This window comes from Dermatophagoides farinae, chromosome 3, assembly GCF_024713945.1.
Source record: "Dermatophagoides farinae isolate YC_2012a chromosome 3, ASM2471394v1, whole genome shotgun sequence".
Taxonomy (NCBI): domain Eukaryota; kingdom Metazoa; phylum Arthropoda; class Arachnida; order Sarcoptiformes; family Pyroglyphidae; genus Dermatophagoides; species Dermatophagoides farinae.
The window spans coordinates 5,662,466-5,683,441 of NC_134679.1; positions in this window are offsets into that span (position 1 = coordinate 5,662,466).

Sequence of the window (20,976 nt, forward strand, 5' to 3'; positions counted from 1 at the left end):
TGAACCGTAAAAGAAATCAAAATCAGTATGGAATACCAAAAGAGAAAGAAAAAGAGAGAGAGAGAGAGAAAAGACAATCTCTTTAAGATCAAAGAAGAAATAATAATAAAAATCTAGGGCAAAGTTTTTTTTTCTTTTTTTTGTGATTTGTTATTTTTAGGTATCATCATCATCATTATGATGAGGATGATGATGATGGATATATATTCGTCGCCGAAAGCTAAATTTTATGATGATCATTATTATCACACCGACAATAATAATAATCAACAGCTAATTTGTTTTGCCACCAAAAAAAAACATCCGTTTTTTTCATCCATTTTATCCTAATGCTACTGCAAATAATTTTGGATCATCTTGGATCAAATCCTTTAAAAAAAAATACAAAATGACAAATGATCACCAATAACAACAATAGAAAACAATGCAATTCAATCAATAATGTATTACATGACGACGATGAATTCAAAAAAAAAAAAAAAAAATTTTTTTTTTGCCTTTACATATATACAGTACATATAATAATCTACAGAAATAATAATAATAAATATATATATATATATATGATGATGATAACGCTAGTGACCTAGTTCGAGGTCATGTAACTTCGCCATCATCATCTTGTTCTTGTTCTTCAATACGCCATCCATATATATCGTCGTCGTTGTTGAAGTATTATTTGGGAAAAAAAACAAAAGAGAGAGAAATGAAGAGAATGAGTTAAAAAAAATGATAGATAGAGTGGTGGTGGTGGCGGTGGTGGTGGGAGTGGGAGTGAAGAAATAGAACCGAGAAAAACAACTTTCGAAGAAAAAAAAAATTTGTTTGTAAAGATTTTTTTTTTAAATGAGAACGTTGAGCTTTGAAATTTCGCCTTCGTTTTCGCCCGTTCTTGGCCGTGTGTGGTGTGTGTGTTTCGTGTTAACGATAATGACGATGATGATGATGATGATACCATTTTTTGTTTTATTTTGTTTACCGTTATGTTTCTCCTTCTATCTTGATTTGGCTATTTCAATTAGATTCGATTCGATCTATGGTAATCAGGAATTTGGTAATGATAATTATTGATATTTAATTATGAATTTAATCATCAATTGAAGCATCAATCAAATCAAAATAGACGATGGTGTATTCTAGGCTTGGCTTTCAATCCTTTTTTTTTCGGTGTTTTTTTCTTGTTTAGCAATTATAATGACGGTGGTTTTGATATTGATGAGGTTGGTGGTGGCGGTGGTGGTGTTGGTGGTTATAGGTCATCATCATCATCGTCATAATCATCAAAAAATTGGCGAAAGAAAAAAAAATCTGGAAAAAATTTTTTTTCTTCAAAAATCAAAATTTATTCTAAAATACAATACAAAAATGATGATGATGATGATTGAAAGAGAAATTCTATTTATGGATCTTCATAAAAATAGTGTAAGAGTAATGATTGAAGATAGCAAAATAGAGAGGTCAATTGGAGAAAAAAGGATTCTAAAATCCATCCAAAAAAAAAAAAAAAAAAATCTGATCAAATTTCATACATGATGATATTGTTTTTTTTTCTAGCCATAAAATCAGGTATATATCATCAAGATTTTTGTTGTTGTTGTTGTTGTTGTTGTTCAATTGTTCACTGAATGATTGAATGAATGAATCAACCCAAACACAATAACACACAAAGACACAATCGTTTTCCATATATTTCGAATAGAAATTTTTCGCCTACGATGATGATGACGATGATGATCATCATCATCAACATGGGTTAAGCAATAAATAAAACAAACAACAATATGGCTAAAAATATGATTTCTATTTTAATAACACAATCCAACAACAACGAATCATGGATTTGTGGCTGACAATCAGATAATGATGATAATAGTGCTGGTGGTGGTGGTGGTGGTCATTTTATTTGATTCAACAACAATAATAACAAAAAAAAATCGGAAAATTCGTGACCGATAAGATATACTGATGATACTATCATCGGGAATTTTTTTTTTATTCGGGTGAATGAAAAATGAAATTTTTTTTTCTTATTTTTATCATCATTATCGTGAAAAAGAATCATCATTGGCATCGATATATGACACAACATAGATAGAGAGAAAGAAAATGGTGTCAAGTGCCCAGAAAAAAAACGATGATGATGATCATCATCATCACAGACAATTGATGATATGCCAAGTTAAAGTTATGATAATAATAAAGAAAAAAAAATGATTGACTATATATCGGGTACCGGTTTTTTTTCTTCTATTCATCAACAAACTGATCATTTGAGTGGTCAAAACGAAGATGATGATGATGATCATTTTCATTTTGGTTAACTACGACAAACACTGTGCGGACTGTGTGTCAAGAAGATAATTTAAGAAGAAGAAAAAAACATAATTTGACCAAATGAAATGTTTCAAAATGTGAATGACCTTTTGTTATTCTTTTATTTTATTTTTTTGAATTAGAAAAAATTTTTTAGACTTGTTTTGGTAGTTTCAAACAAACAAACCAACAAAAAAAAACGGGATCTGATGATAATAACTTTTGTCCCTTTCGCTTTCGTGACTACGACGACAACGTCGACATCGACATCGTCACCATTATCATCATCATTCAGGTAAAAAAAAAGAAAAAAATTTACCTGTTAAGAGAAAAACCTTTTTTGGCACAAAGATTGATTGTGCAGATAAGTTTGAATATTTTTTTTCTTCTGATTGATTGTCATTCTCATGTGTTTTCGTTTGGATCATCATCATCATCATCATCATCAATGGAATGAAACAATCTGGATGGATCTCGATCAACAACCGTAATGTATATTTATTTATATACCCGATTTATTATTGGTGAGATGAGAAAGTTCAAAAAAAATTTTTTTTTCTTTTGAACCGGTTATGAATGAAATGAAATAAAATAAAAAAATGGATGATGTCAATGATTTCAATATACAAAGACACAAGAGAACATAGTGAATAACATACACATACAGAGAAAATCAGAAACAAAAAAAAAAGAGAAAGTTAGTGACTTTGCTTTGATGATCTCTTTGAATTTTTTTTTTTTTTTTTTTTGGATCATTTCATGGTATTTTTAAAAAGCAAAAAATTGAAACGGGTATATGTATGCTCATGGTTATTTATAGCCATTTTTTTCAATAATTAAATTGAATGATGATGATGATTCAAATGAATCAATAATCATAGCAATAATTATAGATAATTCAGCCTAACCATTGACAATATGAATAGAATTATCATCAAAATGAAACAGAAAAAAAATCATTCATCTACTGCTGCTTGGAAAACATCATACATCGTGACCTTGTTTTCATTTTTTTTCCACCATTGGTTTGTTTTATTTTTCTGAAATTTATAATTCCAGAAAAAAAAATTTACCAGAAATTATTCCGAAAACAGAACAGAAATTCAAAAAAAAGAAAAAAAATACGAAAGAATCGAAAAAATTTACGTCATCATAGACATGAACTTATAAAGCAATACACACACACACACACACACACACACGCACACACACACGCACAGGATACATGCATATAGAAAAAGGCATGCTATATGTTCACATACACATGAACCAACCAACCATCTATCAAGCCACAAAAGCCAGCAAACGACGACGACGACAACAACAACAACATTAACAACGAATGATGATGATGATGATGGAGAAATATCCCTTCCTCCTTCAATCCGTTCATTCACATTTGGCCTCATTTTCATGGCTCCCAAAAAAAAGCACAGAGAAATTGTACAAAAAAGTACAGTTATAGTGTGTGTGTGTTGTGTATTGCAACGAAAGTTTTTACAAGGCAATTTTCTTTGTTCTTCTTTTCTATATGTTATTTTTTTTATCTCCAATTGTCAATGTGTGTATTGCACGCGCGGGGTAATGATAATGCTGGTGGTGTGCTGATGGTGGTGGCTGCCTAATTTTTTTTTTCTTCCAAACCATTTTTATTATTATTATTGGTTCCATCAAACGGATATATTGGATTCGTGTGATACTTGAAATTGTAGACAATACAATGCTGCCACCACCATTAAGTTGTATTTTTTTTTTTTTTTATGGGATGATGACGACAATTGCATTTTTTTTGGAAACAAAAAAAAAAGAAAAAAATTCTTACCGATAACAACAGGAAAAAAAGATCCGGAAACAAGCATAATGTGGTGGTATATGTTTACGGATGTTCCGGGAAAGTTTTATTTGGAATTTTTTTTTTATTTTGTTAAATTTTTATCATCTAACAAATTGCTTTTGTTTTTGTTTTGAACTTGAAATTTTTTTTTTTTCGTTTTGTTTTCATTTGCATATGTTTCTCATTTTTGTTGGAAAAAAATAAAAGGAAAAATATGTGTGTGTAAATTTCCATAAGAAAAGAAAATAGAAAAATTCATTCATAGAAACATTACTACACGTGTTGTTGTTGTTGTTGTTGTTGTTATTGTGAAAGTCCATATTTTGATTTGATTTTTTTTTTCATTCACTTTTCATTTTCGTCAATTTTAGTCTCCTGTAATAATATATGTTCATTGTGGTAAACAGAATTGTTTTGCCATTGCGATATTTACCATCATCATCATCATCGCAACCAATGACTTGTTGCACAAACAAACAACAAACAACACACACACACAATTTATTTATTTTTCATTGACAATGATCGACAATGATTTTATTTCATGTTTTGTTTTTCATTGATGAAAATTTTTTTCCCCTTTACAAATTATTCAGAGCAAACAAAACTATAGAATTTTTTTTGAAGTTTGAAAAAAATTTTTATTTTTATTTTCCAGAAAATTCCCAATGCACAGAACTAATTAGTTGATTTATAGATTTATTAATATCTTATAGGTATCATAGGTATCACTCAAATGATAAATAAAAAAAAAACATTCTAATGACATCAAGGTCAAAGGTTTCAGCATTTTTGTTTTGTTTTGTTTTGTCTTGTTTATTATTACGACAAATTTTAATGGTGCAATCAACAATAACCAAAGAAAGAAATGGCCATCATCATCATCATTTGATTATTGTGGAACATTGATGATGATGATGATGATGATGTTGACATACACACATGACATTCACAATCGATTACGAAAAAAAAAAAATTTCATTTTTTTTCCAATGACAATTGATAGTTTGAATTTTTTCTTTTTTCTTCTGTTTTATTTTTATTTGTTGTAAATTGGACAAGGAAAATTAATTCTTCCATCGATACTGTTCGAAATGTTTGATTTTTTTTTTCTTTTTTTTTGGATTAATATCCGTGTTTGACATATGCATTGCCATTGCCAGATTTATTGTTCATAATAATAAAATGAATGAATGATGATAATGGCGATGAATGATAAACAAACATACAAACAACACATGCATACAGGAAGGGTTTACGGTCAAGGGAGTTCAAATTTTGTTGTTGTTGTTGTTGTTATTTCTCTCTCTCTCTCTCTCTCTCACTCTTTGTACAGCAAGTGAAAACTAGGAAAATTTCTCATTGAAGAACATCATGATCAAATTGAAGAAAAAAAAATTGAAGATTGATGATTGATTAATGAAGAAGAGAAAAAGAAAGTTGAAAAAAACACAACATCAGTAGCAGGGAGAGAGAGAGAGAAATCAATGGCTTTCAATGAATGAATGAATGAATGAAACGATTTGATCTTGACAATATTTGATTGATTGACTGATTATTGATTAATTAATTTTATTTTATTTATTAATTAACACTCAGCACATTATTTATATTTTATTTATTTTCAAAAAGAAAAATTCATCATTGTTAATGAAAAGAAAAAATCAATACAACAATCAAACAAAACAAACGAAGTTAAAAGAAACGAATTTTTTTTTTTAATACAAACAAATGAAGGATGTGTGTTTCCTTGAACTCTATCTCTGTATTTACTGTCGTATTCATTCATTAAGATTTTGCTTTTCACACACACACACACACAAACGAACAAACAAACAGGTAGTTACACAGTCAAAATTTACCTGGCTTTGCACGCGTGTGTGTAAGTTTTTTTTTCTTACATTTTATTTGTACTCATAAAAAAAATTGTCCTTGCTTATATGTTTCAAGATTGAAACAATCATCCAATTCTCATTGTAGATTCAAAATTACTTGAAAAGTATTGGTCAATAAATGAAATGAAATGAAAATTTTTTTTGTAGCACTAAATTTCAAATTTAATTAGAATCAATATGATCAATATATACGGAAATGATATATTTTGCATATCATCATACAACATTATCATCATATATTCATTTATTCATTATTAAACGGTCACTCACTTATTTTTTGGGACAAAAACCTTGACCAAAAAAAAAAAATCTAATCACAACATGCAAAAAAAAAGTTCAAGGGGGTGTATTTGCTGTATATGGATGGAAAAATCCATATATCGAAATGAAAAAATGTAATGGATTTTCATTCAAACAGAAGCAGCAGCAGCAACAATTTCATGATAGGTTCAAGATCGTTCAAAAAATAGTTGTTGTTTTGTTTTTTTTTTGTTTCAATGTTGCCAACAACAACAACAACAAAGAAAAAAAAATGTCGCAATGTCGATGTATTCATCATCATATTATACTCCAATCATATATTTGCTAGCTGGTTGAATGATGATGATCAAATCGAAAAAATTTGAAAAATTTGTATTTGAGATTCAAATAGACAAATGTGAACATTTTTTTTCACAATAAAATGACCTTGTCGGTCATTTTGATTTCATTTTAATTCATTCTCTCTCTCTCGCTTGTTTTTTTATTACAAAAAAAAATGTTTCATATTTTCATTCAATGTATATTGTTTTTCTCATTCGTTTAAATCACTGTCCATGTATTTTTGTTTTTATTTTATCGCTACCTGTATTTTAATAATTTTTTTTTTAGATTACATACATACCACCACTACTACTAGCGTTGTTTTTTTTTCGTTTGTTTGTTTGTCGGCAACGAGTTAACCTTGTTAACCTTGTCTTTTTTTTGATCATCATTAAATTGTTCCATGGAATACACCGTTTTGTATATATTCACAAAAATTGCGAAATAGTCAATAATTCCAGGTAAAAAAAACAGCTAGCTACAGGTTTATTTTTTATTTGTATTTCTTTCAGATGCAAATTATCATTGATTTTTATATCCGATTGGTCACCGCCCATTCTAAAACTGGGTCAAATTTTCATATTCCAATGAATTGGTTGTTTTTTTATCATTGTTTATGATTGATTCTTAGGAAAAACAATCAATAACCACATCACCCATGCACAACATTAGACCATATAAATGACAAGGGTGCTATATTGGGTTTTTTACTATTGGAATAAAAATAAAGACTTTTTTCCATTTTGTTTTCCATGGAACGACATTTTTCATTACCGATCATCTACAGGTGATAACGGCCTTTTTCAAAAAAGGTCGGTTATCAGAAAGAATCACACTAGTAGTAGTAGTAGCTATTCAAGCTTCAAGTCAGGTTGAAGGTCAATGTTGTTGTTGTTGACCAAATGTCAATAGTGATTGAAAAATTAAAGATACACACACACACACACAGATCACAAGGTTTCATTTCATTTCGACAATCGAAAAAAACTTATTATACGGAAATTATATTATTCTATAATGATAACAACAAAAACAACAATGAAAAGAATAAAAAAAAAATTTGCAAATTCAAAAATTAAAATTACATGGTCATGGTAACTCTATCGACAACAACAACAACAATCCATAATCAAGGTATCTTTGTTTCTCTATCGATTGTTCAAGAATCAATCAACAATCTCGAAATATGTTTTTCATCTCCCCTCAAACAAAAAAGTTCCCATAAATTGACCAGATAAGAATCTAAATATAATACAAATGATATGGTTTCCGAGGAAAATTCTCGAACACAAATTCCAATCTCAATTAATGATGATGATGATAATAATGATGTCCTCATCAGCGGACATTCACCTCGTTCATCACACACACATCACATCACATTACCATCGTTGTTTTAAATGATAATATGATTTTTTTTTGGCATTTCATCAATGTGCATTTTTTTATCCTTCCTCACTATATAAAAAAAATTGTTGTTATCATCGTTGTCGTCGTTTTCTTTTTTTTTCATTTTTTTTTTGCAGAATGGTGCTGCAATATCCAAATCCATTTCAAATGATGATGTCCTTGTCATCGTTGCGGCTGCTGCTGCTGTTTTGTTTTGTATGGCAAAACTCAAAAAAAATAAAATGAAAAAAACGACAACGATCCAAAAGAAGATTTTAGTTTTTTTTCTAATAAATAGCAACATGCGATACATTGTTGTACAATTTTTTTTTATTTCTAACACGGGTGTCGACATTATTTAAGCTAAAAGATATAATTGCTTAGAGAAAAAAAACACCGAAAACAACACACACATACACACACACGCGATAAATGAAGACATTTTTTTTGTTGTTTTCATATGTGAAAAAATGGTGACAACTCATGACAAAGACAAGATTGGATGACCAATATATATATATATATATTAGCCCTTTATTGCCTATATAACATTTTTTTTCTATTTCAATCGATTTTAAATGACCTGAACAGAAAAATAAAAAAAAAGTTTTATGACCTTGTCACTTTCTTTTAGTGTAAAATAAAAGAAAGAGAGAGAGAGAAGATATGTTTATTTTTTTCAAGAATATTACTATGTGGCTAAAATCACCATTACGGTCAAACATTATTGTATACAAGGTTCAAGGTCTTCAAAGGTCGAATCTTATGGTTCGATTTAAGTAATAATTGATAAATCATTTTCATTTATAGAAGCATTTTTTTTTCTCTGGTTTCGTTTTCAGATTCCATACATTTTTCAACATAACAATCATGCGTGAAAAGAATTTTTTTTTTTATTCACGTTTGCAAAAATGGATTACGTGAGTTTCTGATTTTGTGTTGATTTTGCATTCAAGTTCGTGTACCAGTGACATTCTCATCATAAAGATTTGTTTTTCCAAAAATTTTTTTCTTCCACACACACAACTGGTTGCTTTTTGTTTCACGATTCTGTTATATATAAAATGAAATTCTATATAGCATAAAATTGTTCCCGGAACAAAATTTTACAATTTTCTGGATCGTCATAGACCAAGAAAAAAAAATAAGGAACAAATTTTATCATTTAAGGCGCATGTCACATGATGTTAAAATGATGTTGTTGAGGATGATGATGATGATAGGAATGATATTAACCTCTATTTTGTTTTTGGTGAACACAAACACGCATTCGCCTCCCCCATATCAATCGACCGACCGCCAAATATACAGAACAACAACAAAAAAAATAAGAAGAAAAAAAAACTAGAGAAAAAAACTAAAACAGAATGTAAGCACATGCATACATCATCAACAACAGCGTTTCATCCAGCAAGCAAACCAGAAAAAAAAGTAGGCCATGGTCGACCTTCGAACCCGAAAAACAAAAACCAAAAAAAAAAAAAAAAACACGTCAATATTGTATATAATATCGGCTGCTATTGCTGATGATGATAATGTTTATGGTGTTGTTGTTGTTATTGTGAATTGCTTCAAACCAAAAAAAAAAAAAAAATCATCATCATCAATGACATCCATCGTTGTCGTCGTTTAACCAGAAATGATAAAAAAAAAGAAAAATCAATTACAAAATAACCAAAAAAAAATCATACATTTCATCATTTACATATACAACAGAGTGTTAATAATGAAAATCAGATTCATATCAGATTCTAGATTCTAGTAGTGGAAAAAAATTGACCATAATTTTTCCCTCAATTAATCATCTCAAAATTATTGTTGATTACTTGGAAATTAAATAAAAAGGAAAAAAACAACAACGGCAACAACAACAACAACAAAAATTCTCATCACAACATTATTCAACCAACAAATTAATAATTATCATCATCATCATCATCATCATGGAAAAAAAATATAACCATGCAAATACAACAACCAGCCTAGAACTCCAAAATAAAATAAAATAAAATGTGAAATGAAATGGTGAAGAAAAAAAAAATTAACCGTCATCATTGGCAGCGAAAATAAATAAACGAACGATACGATACGATGATGCGAACCAACAACGGCCAACAACCTTTTGACCCGATTTTTTTTTCGTACTTCTTTTTTTTTCTTCTGGTTTCCCTTCATTCGCTTTCTATCCTTCGTTTTTATTTTTATATATATAATTCACTAACTATTTTATCCTAAAAAAAATGCAATGACGCCCGAACGCCTGGTTTGTTTGTTTCGTTCAATCAATCGTGGATCCCTGGTCGTCGTCGTAGTAGTAGTAGTGGTGGTGGTGGTGGTGTAAAATAATACAATTTCTACAAAGTATTGTGACCGCTGATACAATCATTACCTTCACAATATGATGATGATAATGGTGGTGGTGGGGCAGAGGGTGTAATAGTGGCGGTAAGGGGGGAAATAAGATAAAAAAAATTTTTGATGATAAATATAGATATATAGAGATAATAATAATAAGAAAGTGTGTGTGTGTGAGTATAGCGAACAGCCTCAAGGAGAAAGCCAGAGTTTAACTATTATTTACTACTAATCAATATGGAGAAAACCGTGTATATAGAATTTGGTGGGCCATATTTATTTTGCATTGTATCTTTTATAAACCCAAATAGGAATTGGGCACTAAAATTTTTTTTTTTTTTTGATTAAATGGGGAAGGGAGATTGTGAAACTTATCATCATCATCATCATTGTCTACGATCATCGATAGTCGTCATTGCCCTTTTTCTATGTCGCGATGATGATGATGATGATCCAAACAAACAATCAGCCAAAGCAGCAGCAAGCAAGCAAGTAAAGCCAATAATGTCGGCGTTATTCAGTGTTTCGTTTCTTTGCTGCTGCTGCTGCTGCTGATGGTTGGTTGGTTGGTTGGTTGTCGGGTGAAGGCCGTTTATTCGCTTCGAAATTTTTTTTTCTGGTTGGCCATCATCATCAATACACACGCACATGTGATATTCAGATTTTTTTTTTTGGTTCAATAAAAATAACAGCAATATTTTCTAGATTTATTGTGTATGTTTTTTTTCTCCTGGTTCAATTACGATTGGTCCAAAAGAATAACATCACAACAACAGAAACAAAAACGAAAAACAAAAACAAGTTTTAAAAAATCAATTTGATCCATGACTTCATCGGTGAACGAAAACAAACAAACAAATAAAACAAAAAATTTCTAGATCATGATCAATTGATGATGATGATCAATTTACCAATAAAAAAAAATTGATTGGATTTTCCGGATTTGAAAAATCAAAAACCAAAAAAAAAAAATGCTCACTAATTTTATGGCCATCAACCTCAATGTGGACCTTGTGGTGGTTTTTTTCCCAATTCAATTTAAACAGACAAATTTTCAGAAAATAAAAATAAAAATAGAAATTTTTCGTAAATTTTTTTTTTGTTCTGCATCCACATAACTTTCCGAAATGTTTCCAATTATTATCATCATTTAAAAGTGAGAGAAAAAAAAAGAAGAAAATCCAAACCATTTCCATAGGTAAATTGTTATCATTATCGTTCAAAAAAAAAAAAAAAAAAAAAAACGATTTGTATTTAAATTTAGAATCCAATTCACGAAATTAGAAAATTTATTTAAAGAAAGCGAAAGCTTGGATATTCACTCCAACACACACACACACACACGGGCGCATATACATCATTTAAATGTCCAGTTTTCGTGAAAAAAAAATTTAATTTCGTAAACGCTAGACTTAATTTCTCTTTCAATTTCAATTTCAACATATATACACAACAGGACAGGACTTTATATTTTTACTTTTTTTTTCTTGTCATAATCATAAAAATGAATGAGAAATGAATCGCACGTTAGAAAAAAAAGTTAAAAATAGTTTTTTTTGATTTTTTTTTCATTTCATAAATAAAAATAAAATCCAATCAGGTATTTTTTTACTCTCTTTTTTGTTTTGTTTTGTTTTGTTTTGCCTTCTCTTTTTTTTCAATTTTGCTTTCACAAACATTTTTTTTTTTTTGATCATCAGTGGTTATTGGTGGTCTTTATCGGTCTACAAACTTGACTTTTTTTCAATCAATCAAAAATAACTGTTTGGAAGAAAAAAATGACCTGTTGTTGTATGATTTTGGATATCAAAAAAAAAAAAAATTGCTGTGAGGGGTTCAAATGTGCTGCCATCTATGGCCAAATAGGTTGAATCTTTTTTTTTCAATTTCTTGATTTGATGATAATTTTCGTGAGAAAATTTTTTTTTGATCACATTGATCAATTAGATTTTTTCTTCAATAAAAATGATTATTTATTACTCGAATGATGATTTATTGGGACATATATGAAAGAGCAAAGTGAAGTTAACGAGTCATGATGTTCTTCACTTGTTCTATACTTGTTGTTGTGATGACTGTAACCTAAAAAAAATCAGTTACCAACAAATAACGACAAACAAATGACAATTGAATTGAAACAATCGATCGATTAGTAATATTGGTTTGGATAGAAAAACTGAAAATGAAGAAACAATTATTATTGATTGTATTCTCTGAATGAAAATTGGTTTTTTTTCTCTTGTTATTCACAACAACAATACTTGAAATATAAAATTTGACCTGAATAGATTATTGATTACGATGGACAAAAATCAAATCGAATCGAATCAATTTCAAATCCATTCCAAACAACCAGCCAGTTGAAACCCTTTTTATTGTGGTTTTAATTTACAATAAACAAATCAAATATATAGAAAAAAAATTGAACCAAAAAAAATCGAATCCAATTCAAAATAAATGTGTTCGAGTGTGTGTGTTTATAATTTTTGACCTGAATATTTTGACCATAAACGTGTAATATCCACCACAACAACAACAACAATGAAAATATAACAAACAAACAAACAATAAAACACATACCATGATGATATAAATCATAAATGAAATCCTTCACAAAAATGTTAAGATGTTTTAATTCAGATGTCTTTTTTTTCTTTCTCTCACCCTCTCATTCTCGGTGTGTGTGTGTGTCTGTGTTGACAACTTTATTATAAAACCAGAAAACAACAACATCAACAAAAACAACAAAGTTCCAACAAGTGTGTCAAGTGAGAGAGAGAGAGAGATATGAATGAATCGATATATCCGATATCATATTTTTGGTTATTGTATTTTGTATCCATACAAAAATGTTTTGTGTGAATGAAATTCAACACACAAACACACACACACATATTTATATGTATACATACGGCATCGATTGATTGAAAATCGATCGATCGACACACGTCGATTTATTTTGATTGGATCTTGGTTAGTTAGTTTATTATTATTATTATTATTGACTTTCAATTGTTGTTGTTGTTGACGATCCTTAGGGTAGTTTTTATTTCCAAAGTTGTCAAAACTTTTTCTTTTTCTTTTCTTAAACAACAACAAGGTTGTTGCGGTTAGTTAGTTAGTTAGTATATGCATCCTGTGTTGTTGTTGTTGTTGTTGAAATCAAGGTGTTTCAAGACAGTCATGAAATCAAAGAGGTCGAGACTAGATATTGTTGTTGTTATTGCCTAGACACATCATATAACCCTCAAAAAAAAATTATTGTTCAACGCGCTCTTTGACCTGTCAAGGCTACTATTACTACGGGTGGCCGACAAAAAAAAATATAATGATGATGCTTTCGGGATAATGAGTGTTCGCTTTTTTGAAAAGAAAAAAAATTTCAATCAGACCAAATAAAAAAAACCAGACGTCGACTAGACACTGAAAGAGGTATTGTATGGTACTAACGAAAAAAATAACGAAAAAAAACTCATTGAAACCAACAAAAATAGCAGCAGCAGCAGCAGCAGCAGTGCTAGAAAAAAAAGGTCGCGTCGCGTGTCAAACCCATCGTCCATGTGTACATTTTTGAATCTTTGTTGCTCAACTTGATTCATCATGGATTCAAAACAGTGGAAAAAAAATACTAACAAGATTATGGATGTCTTTTGACCTTTGTCCTAATTTTATCCTATCCAGGATGTTGTTGTTTTCTTCAATGATGAATAATATGAATTTTTTACGCAAAAAAAAATATTTTTTTCAACAAAAAAAAGTGAAAACAACAACAAAAACAACAACAATAGCTGGGAAAACAATGATATCACAACGTAACCAAAAAAGACGAAAAAAAGGGTAGTACCACCACAACCACCAAAAAAAAAACAAGATTTATGTGTCTGGCCACGATGAAAATCTCTCATCATCATCATCATCATCATTTTCATTCAAAATCAATATCATGTGAAAAAAAAGTGTTGTCTAATCTTGATAAACAATAAATAATAAAAACAAATAAACATCTTGCATCAAGTTTTAACGAGCAACAAACAACAAACAACAACAACAAAATGATGTAATGCATGTTTTTCTACTGATTATCATTGTGTGTATTGAATTTTTAATCAATTTTTTTTTCAAGTAATTAATGATTTTTTTTCAGAGTGAAAAAAATAAACAACAACAACAACAACAACAGGCAGAATTCAACAAATTGCTTGCGACATTGCAAATTTTGATTCAATCTTAGAAGATAAATCATCATTTTTTTTTAAACGAAAACACTATATCTTTGAATGAAACAGCAAAAAAAAAACAGTAATCGATGGACATTTTGTCACGAAAAATTTTTTTTTTTTTAAAGAAAATTTCATTTTCATTCCATTTTTTATTTTTTTTTTTTTTTTTGATTGTAAAAATATGAATTAATTACAAATGGATCCGGATGATCAATGATAATGATTATGAGGATTTTTTTTTTAAAAAATTTTATTTATACCACTCGATACATAAATGTAAAAAAAAAATCAATCACAATGTCCTTGGAATGATTTAGAAAAAAAAATAATAATTTGTCCAAATGAATTATGATGACGGACAACAAACGATAATGATCATCTAAATGAGTTATAAACATTAACACACACACATTGAATGAATGGCCTGATAACCATTGGGACAATATCGAATTGAAATTTTTTGTTGTTGTTGTTGTTGTTATTTTTCTTTAAAAAATAACAAAAAATTTTCGAAACAAAATTTTTTTTTTCTTCTTCTTCTTGATTCAAATTACACATTCACATTCGAGAACCTCGAAAAGTTTATTCACATTTTTTTTATATATATAAATGAATGAATTTGCGAAATGCCAAAGTGTTTTTTTTTGTTATTGTTGTTGCTATCGAGATATAAATTCAGACGACTATCAACAAGTTGAATGAATGAATATAGCCCAATATTGATCCAAAATGGATCGTATAAATGTGTGTCTGTGTGTAAACGATAAATGTGGATTGAATAACTATTTGATTATTTTGTTAATGACCAATTGTGATGGCCTTCAATACAACAACATCATCATCATAATTGTTGTTGTTGTTGTTGTTCATTATTTTTTTTTGTCTTATAAATTACGACATCGATGAAATGACCTTACAAATATTAACAAATTTGTAATATTTTTTTTTCATTGATTTCAGAATGAAGTAAACATACACACACACACACACACACACACATAGCAATAGCCTTACTGTGGATTGAATTTTTTTCAGGTAATTTCTTTCGATCGATCTGATTCTGTCAATCAAAAAAAAAAAAAAAAATCTAGAAAACAAAAGAATAGAATGAACCTGAAAAATTACATTTTTTTTATTGTCTAGAGACAATTGTTCCAATTGGAACCACAACATAAGCTGAATGAAAAGCAGATGTTGTTGATCATCCTAGAGCAAGAAAGATGAGAAATAACCGGAAAAATTTTTTTTGTGAATAAAAAAAATCTCTTGGTTGATTGGTGTCCGGTTATTGCGATGATTCAAAAAACCGAAACACACACACACAAGCATCACATTGAAGAAAAAAAAATAAATATCAAGCCCCTCTATTTATGATCATTTCATATGTCCGGATATGAGATTTTTTTTGCCTTAAAATTTTGGGGAGAAAACTGAAAACAATCTGAAAAAAAATTGGATTAAATGAAGAAAACCTCCCGGTTCACAAACAACAACAACAACAACAACAATTCCAACACATCAATCTCTTTGGTTCTCATTAACAACAACAACAACAACAACAACAAAAATACTTCAGTTACAAGCCTACACATTCATACATATCATACATTTATTAAACTAAAATATTTTCTGGCCTAAATCAATCGATGATGATGATGATGATGATGGTGGTAAATGTCGGTTACGAGATGAATTTTCATGTTTTTTTTTCTTTTTCTTTTTTTTGTGCCCAAAAAAAATGAATTGAAATGATGAGAAATATAATATGAATGAAGAAAACAAAACAAAAAAAAACAAAATTTTAATAGAAAACATGCCCATAAAACTGACATAAGAAAAAGAAAAAACTATATTTCGGGTAAAAAAAAAAATTTTTTTTTTACCCGAAAAAAATTAACGAAAATTTTCAGACACACACACACAGACTTGTTTTATGTACATGTGTATTTCCGAGATTGCCATAATCATAACCAAGCCAAGCCAAGCCATGCCAAACCAAACCTAAATGTTGACCTGAATTTTTCAATATGAATAAAAAAAGTCTGAAATTTTTTGAAAAAAAGTAAGAAACCACAATATATAGACATTGAATAGACCGAATGAAAGAAAAAAAAATTTTCTCTATTTGTTTATTTGTTTGTTTGTGAGGCATTTTTTTTTTTTTTTTTTTGAACAACGTGACCCAAGCATATAGAGAGATCGTTGAGGAGTTGAAGAAAAAAAGGTCAAATTTTGTGTGTGTGTGTGTGTGTGCGGGTGTTTGGTCTTTCAAGTAGGTAGTTAGGAAAGTAGGTGGTGGTGGTGGCCATGATAGCCATTGATGATGATGATGGACATTGAAGCTTGACCTTAGACCTTAGATATTATATACTGACCTTGTTACACACAGAGAAAAAGAGAAAGAAGAAAGGTGAAAAAACTAAGTCATTCATTCATTCAAATGGCCAGACATAGACACTTAGAGAGAGATAGGCAGACAGGCCTTGTCCTTGGATAAACCGAAAAAGATTCTTTTGAGACCCTTTTTTTTCTTCTTTGATTTTTGATATGATTAACACACGGACACACACACACCCTCACATTTCATTCAAAATACAATGCCAATGTCATTGAGACCATATGGGTCAAATTGACCATGATCTTTATGCGGAATGAATGTCTGACCCAAGTCTAAAAAATATAACATAATGGTATCTTTGAAAAAAAATCTGTTGTCATCAAACAGAGAAAAAAAAATAATACACAAACACACACACACACGTAGACAGGAACAAGGAACAAAGGGATTGGGTTGAATAATCATCAATAGTGATTGGTCAACAACGGTGATGAGAATGTAAAATTCACAAATGACCGGTAGAAGTGAGGTAAAAAAGGAAGTCTGGATTTTTGTTGGAAACAAAACAAAAATTATGCCATAATAGCTTGTGTAATAATAGTGATTCTCAATTGTTAAACTGGAAAAAATAAAAAATCTATCTTTCTATCAATCTTACACATAACCAGGTAGGAAGTTCAAAATTGAAAAAAACCCTTATGAAAAAAACCAATATTAAATCCATGTGACCGTCAATTTTTTTTCCATAACAAGTCAAGCCTTGTGACCTTATTTTTTTTCTCTAGTAAGCGTAGGCGAACATACATAGTAAGACCCTGGGGTACTTGGATGGTTGAACTTGATACTGGATTGTGTGTGTGTGTGTTGGTGTTGGTGGTGTCAAGAACTAGTCATTGTATAAAACATGCACACACACAAAAAAAACAAGGACTGACGTCTATTACGTCGTAACGGGCTAAAGGTTACGGTTACGTCGTCATCATCATCATCATCATCATTGTCGTAATCGACATTTGGTCTGATCATGATCATTATACCATGTTATGATTTGATGGTCGAGGTCGTCACACACTGAGGGCAAGAGAAAGAGAGAGAGAGAGAGAAGCCCGAGGGTCTATAAGTAGAGAAACAAAAAAAAACGGTCAAATTCCTTGTGTAAACTTGTGCAAATGGTATTTGACCTCGAAAAAAATATACAACAAAATACTCCAACACACACACACACAAAGAGAGAACAGAGTTCTTAACTTGAATGGGCCACCATTCTTTCTGAATGAACAACTTATTACCTAATGATGATGATGATGAAATGAAATTACGAAACAAAACATCTGCATAATCAAATGCAACCGGAAAGACTTGTGTATGAATTCAATTAAAGAATCAAAAAGTTTATGTTTCATCAGAAAAATCCATCAGAAAAAAATGACCAAGAAAACCAAAAAAAAAACAAACAGACAGCCAATCAATGACATTCAATATAATTAGATGCATACAAATCATTCATTGACAAGCAAAATCTAAAAATAATTCAAAATATGAATCAAAGAAAAATACAAAAATCCATTTTTAAATATCGACATCTGCCCACACACACACACACACACACCTGCTTGTTGTCTGTATGGGTTAAAATGGGATATATTGTTTGTTTGTAGGTGTGCTTGTGATTGACCGACATTGAACCAATCACTGAATGTATTTGAAAAAAATATGGATTGACCTAGAATTTTTTCTTGTTTCTGTTTTGTTGTCGATTTTTTTTATTGGATTAATTTCTTCAACCCAAGTAACGTATATTTAGTTTTATTTCTGTTCATCTATAATCGGAAATATATTTATGATTGACAATCGATCGATGCATTGATTGATTTGGTTTATGACATTTTTTTTCTTGTTTTTTTTCAGTGTTTAAATATTTTGATTTTTTTGTGTGTGTGTCTGTGTGTACATGAATTTGTGATGTTGGTGAGGCTGAGGGTGTGAGGCTTAGGGTTACGATTTATTTTTATTTTTTTTGGCTGCGAAATCAACGAAAAAAAAACTCAAATTGAATAAGGGTGGAGAAATTAGGTCATAACCACCATCATCACCACCACCACCACTAACAACACACCAGGTGTGATTTAATCATGATTATAATGGTCAATACAATATGGCATTTTTTTTTCTTTGAATTTTATTTGAATCAAAATCAAAATGTGAAGGGTCGAATTTTCTGTCTAAAACAATTTTTTCTAAAATTCTGATTTATGAATTTTTTTTTGAAAAATTTTTTTAAAAAAATGATCACAAGTTTGCCATCTACTGGTGACGAATATCAACTCTTGTTGATCACGTGATTTTTGGTTTTTATTTTTTCATAAACACATTCCAGAATGATCCATTGATGGATTGGAAAATTTATTCAATAAATGTTAATATGAACGCAAATGAAATGAAATGAAATTATTGAGAATAAATTTGTTAATGATTTCTCCACACATTCGGAATAAATTTATATGTACATGGACTTTGAATAATCAGTAGATTGTCTACTACTTATTGTTGATTGTCCATGTCATAAATATCGAGCTCGGCAAGGTCGCTTTTGGTTGTAATATAATAAATATGACGTGTGTGTGTGTGTTTGTGAAAGTAGCCCAAAGAGAAAAAAAACAAAAGGAAATGGCTTGGCATGGCATGACATGGCAATGCAAATTTCAACAACAACAAAAACGAATTTTTTTTAGGAATAAAAGGATTGACAGATAGACAATGTGGGCGAAGAGAAAGAAAATATTTTGCTAGCTCTCTCTCTCTCTCTCTCTTTCCTTCTGTCATCAATTCAATCATCAATATGAATGAATGAATCATAAAAAAAAGTTTTTATGATTCAAAGGTTGAATCGAGAATTAAGATTTCAACATCATCATCGTATTTAATTGCAGCAACAGCAGCACACAGGTTTTTGTTTGTAATAATAATCCAAAAATTATTGACAATAACAACAACAACAACAACAATGGACAGAAAAAAAACAAAATTCATGAATTTTGTTTTTTTTTTTTTTTGACATCCAATGAAGGTTAAGCTCATGTATTTCGTACAACAACGAGAGAAAGAAAAAAAATAAAATCCAAGGATCACAATCATCATCGTCATTATAATCGATGATTGATTTTTTTTGTTGAGTATTTTTTTTCTTCATTTTGGAACACATATATCGTAGTGAATATGAACAGAATATCAAGATTGGCCAATAATAATGAATAATGATGATTTAGAAGATCCAACAAAATAAACGTTTCCCCCTTTCCATATTCAAAGTTTATTGGGTCATCATTTGTGATTAAATAATGGGGCAAAAACAAGATTCTTAAGAAAAAAAAGACTGAAATTTTCTTCAATCGGATCATCATCATCATCGTTATTATTCAATAAAAGTAAAACAAACGAAAAAAAAAATAAAAAAAAAATTGTGACGTGTCCCGATTTTTCTTTTCTTTCAGTTAATTTTTTTTTACTGCAAAAAAAATTAAAATTTTAATCAAGATAAGCGATTATCGTCATTGCAAAAAAGTTTCCATCGAAAAAACACACAAGCGCACACACACACACACACACAGAAACTATGTAAAATAAACGAGGGTTTTGAATTTCATCAATCAATCAATCAAAATTTTTGGATAATAATAATTTCTAATTACTTGACGACAACAAGTTATCATCATCATCATCATCATCATTTTGGATTGAAAATAATCATGGTATTCATGATTTTTGAAACAAAATGATACACACACACACACACGTTTTGTTCCAAACGAAAAAAAATAGTAATGCCAAAGTAGTTATTATGAATAATGATCAATGTATACACAATCAATCAAGAGATGATGAATTTAATTCGATTTGAATTGGAAAAAAAAGAAACGATGCCTACAACAATGACAATTGACATGTTACATGATTACAGATCGCGTTTATGCACGTAATAATCTAGGATCATCAACGATGATGATGATGATGAAATTGGATAAATTTTCAAAAAAAAAAAATTATACAAAG